The 4,099-nt window shown below is 43.4% G+C and overlaps 1 protein-coding gene across 1 annotated transcript in view; it reads left to right on the forward strand.

Moving 5' to 3' along the window:
• Nucleotides 1-4,099, forward strand: part of LOC118393200 (prolactin-releasing peptide receptor-like) — a 377,063-nt gene that overhangs the window by 255,539 nt on the left and 117,425 nt on the right. The gene's annotated exons all lie outside the window — the stretch shown is intronic.

The following is a 4,099-nucleotide window of genomic DNA, read 5'->3' on the forward strand; positions in this document are numbered from 1 at the left end:
ACAGTTGGAAATGGACTTTATTGAATTAACTAAAAGCAAAGGCAAGAAGTGGTGTTTGACAATCATTGATAAATATATGAAATGGATAGAGGTGTTCCCTACATCTCTATGCAGAGACAGTGGCTAGGGCATTATGTCAGGAGATCATCCCACGATTTGGACTGCCTGAGACTATATAGCGACAACTGTTCCCATTTTTCCAATCAGGTAATAGATCATGTAGGTCAGAGATTAAACATAAACATTAAGAAACACTGTTCCTATCATCCGCAGATTGCAGGTTTGATTGAACGCATGAATGCCACGATAAAGAATCGATTAAGGAAAACACATTTAAGTACCGGAATGAATTGGGTATAATGCTTGCCCATAGTGTTAATGAAGAATAACCCCTGATAAGGAGGGACTGTCTCCGTTTGAGAAGGTTTTAAGTAGACCCTACAGAATGCCCGAATTAGGACGATTGGAACAAGCAGATATAGAGGTAGAGAATAGAATATTTGAACACACGAGAAGGTTGTTCATTAATCAAACCCGTATGTCAAAGATTTTATGCCCAACAGGAAAACTGCAGAAGGAGGTTACACATAAGATCTGGCCAGGAGACTGGGTCTGGGTCCAATCACTAAAGAAAAAGGACTGGAAGCAGCCACGGTGGGAGGGGTCATACCAAGTGCTTCTGGTGACAGCCTTCGCGGTGAGAATAGCTAAAAGAGCTACCTGGGTTCATATCACACATTGCGAGAGGGTAAGACACACTGACACTGTCGAACAACCACAGAGTTAGGAGAAGAACCGAATACCAATAAGGTTCAGAGGTTACCTCTCTAACGAAGATCCCCTAACCCGCCCGATCCCCCCTGTGCGCGTTCATAGAAGTGAAAGTATGGATTGGCCTCTAGCTTCTCCGGGAAGGGATGGGGCTTTACAGGAGTGCTGTTCGGTCTGAGCTGTCTGATTGGGGGAGCCATATTCCTAATACACCATGACCTACCCAAGAAGGCAGAAGGGGGTAACTTGACCCATAGTATAGAAGATGGAGATTTTATATTACTAAAGTACAAAAGGTCAGTTAATCTGGGTAAAACGGAAGTGAGAGTAGAGCAAGGGAAGGATGTCTCAGTTGAGTTCTATGTAGACCAAATGGGGTCTCTGACCCCATGGCAGTCTAGAAATATGAGCCTTTATGGAAGATATCTGTGCAGGTCCCTGTGTAGTTCATGGAATCAGGTCATACACAAAGAGAGAGGGCTATATAAATCCACATACCCAGTATGGAAGAAGATGGAGTATAGTAAAGGTGAGGGTTTTTGACTATAATTCAGAGCAAGGGAAGTATTGGATCAAGGTAAGAATTACCATTAAAGACGTAAAGAAAGAGGATCTCGGGTTATGGTATGTTGGTTTTGACCAGGTTTCGGTCGACGCTACGGTACCATTCCGGATAACAGAGGTTAGAGCCAGTGATAGTTCTACAGCCAGACAGAATACAAGCAGTACCCCTGACAAAATGGACATTACCCGTGTTGTCCAGAGCCAAGGACCGTTGCGGATAGTTCAGGCGAAAGATCTTAAGGAAGTGATTGAATGTTATGCCTGCGCCACAGCCAAACCTCAGTTGACAACCATCCCCTTTCCACTAGATGGAATTGATTCACCAAGGGGAATGGCCTGTATGGTAAAGCTGTTCATGAGGGTAGGGAAGCCAGACAATGACAGTTGCACTGATCTGCATTATCTGTATCCCCATGTGCCTATTACATCCAGACTTTCCCCTTTCACAGTAGCAGAAGGAAACTATTATTGTATGGCTCGATACAACATACGGATGGGACGTAGGGGAAGTAAGGACATGCAATAGGACAGAAAATGTTACAACTGACAAGACAATGAGGGACCTGACTGGGTGGTTGAGTTCCGAGGACTTTAGTAAGATAAAAAGGCCTAGAGCGTATGTCTGGTGGTTATGTGGAGATATAAAGATGTGGCCTAACCTGCCTACCAACTGGAACGGTATTTATGCTTTAGTACAGTTGGGCATGCCCTTCACCCTTACCCAACACAAAGACCTAGGGCCAGGTAGAAGAGAAAGAAGGAGTGCTCTGTCGGGGTCCTTTGATAATAGAGTTTACATTGATAGCATTGGGGTTCCAAGGGGGGTGCCTGATGAATTCAAAGCTAGGAATCAGATATTGGCTGGATTGGAATCAAGCATTCTCTGGTGGTCAACTCTCAATAAAAATGTAGATTGGATTAATTATATCTACTTTAACCAACAGCGTTTCAACAACTATACTAGAGATGCGATAAAAGGGTTAGCAGAACAAACAGTTGCAACTGGTTTGATGGTATGGCAGAATAGAATAGCGTTGGATATGCTACTGGCTGAGAGAGAGGGGGGGTATGTGTGATATTTGGAGCGGAATTTTGTACCTTCAACCCTGATAACACAGCTCCAGACGGATCAGTGACCAAGGCCCTGGCTGGTTTAACCACATTAGCTCACGAATTAGCAGAGAACTCAGGGATGGATAATTCTCTAACAAAATGGTTTGACAGTATGTTTGGGAAATGGAAACATTTCATTATCACTGTGTTGTGGGCAACTTTCACCTGTATGAGTGGTTTGGTCCCATGTGTGAGAGGTTTGATCACCAGGATACATCCATCTGTAGATGTCAATGACGCAACAGATGGTGAGATATTGACAGATTCCAAGCTCCAACCAGTGGGATGACGAATACAGACTTCCAGGCCTAGGAGAGGGCTCAGTTTCTTTTAACTACGAGGAGCCAATGCTAGATGAGACTGTTTTCAATGTTTAGGTAGAGGCTGTTCCTTTCATGAAGATTATGATAAAAATCCTAAACCGGAAGAGTTATAATTGGATATAGGCATAGAACAGTCATTGATGAGTAATCAAATGTAAATACATGTATTTGTTTGGTTTATTATTGTACAACATTTATGTCTCCATATAGTGTTTGATATATCAGTGTGTGTTATTTAGTCATTAAGGGTGGAATGATAAAATCATTTACAAGGTTAAATTCTACCAGGAAATTTAACCATTAGGGATTATAGGTTCTGTAGCATATATAAGGAATAATTAAAATATTAAACATAAATCCAACTAGGTTGGACTGGGGAAGAGAGGAATGTGTGTGTGTGCCTAAAGAAAACACAGAAACACACAGAACTCTGAACAATTAAAATGTGGAACTTTAATCTTCTCCTTTCCTCCTTCTGAACCAGGTGGTGAATCCATCTCTGCATGTCTGGCAGAACAGTCTCACCACCTCAAGAACCTCGAAGACATGCTCTTCCTCCCGGGGACTGCCCATTCCATGATCTCGATCAGGTTGACAACTCCATTGTGTCCTCCTCCCAGAGCGCTATGAACCTTCGTGATCCTGGAGGTTCCCTAACATAATGGCCCGTTCCTGGGTTCATGCTCTAATGGAACTGCCTCAGGCTCCTAATCCAGGCACTTGTCATCTCCCGTCTGATTAAACCACTGGGCTGGGCTCCTGCCTGTGCCATTAAACCCCTACAACTCATCTGGAGAAGAACTGGCTTCCAGTAGCTCTCCGCTCAAGACCATGTTAGTGTGCATGTCCAGGCTCTGATCAGGCCCTACACCCAAACAAGGGCACTGCATTCATCCACCTCTGGCCTGCTCGCCTCCCTACCACTGAGGAAGCAGTTCCCGGCCCAGTCAAAACTAAAATTAAGGACAGCGGAGTGTCTTTGTACCTAGGATGAACTGATTTAGATGCACTATTGTAAAGTGGCTGTTCCACTGGATGTCATAGAATAAACATAAGAGCGTGATTTGTAATGTTTATAAGCTGGGAACTCTGTCTGTTTCATAAGCTGGGAATTCTGTGTTTCATTTAAACCAGAACTTTACAAACTCTGGGTTGCAGACCGATTAGATTCATTGAAATTTATGAACATTGATAACAAAATTCCATATCAGTCACAGTTTGTCTTTACGTTGGTCCTATTCCATCCAGCAAATCCTATTCCAATGATCCATCACTGAAGAGAGGACTCCCAGAAAATACCATCTCGGTGTACGTTTTGGGGTCTGCTT

This window comes from Oncorhynchus keta, chromosome 14, assembly GCF_023373465.1.
Source record: "Oncorhynchus keta strain PuntledgeMale-10-30-2019 chromosome 14, Oket_V2, whole genome shotgun sequence".
NCBI lineage: Eukaryota > Metazoa > Chordata > Actinopteri > Salmoniformes > Salmonidae > Oncorhynchus > Oncorhynchus keta.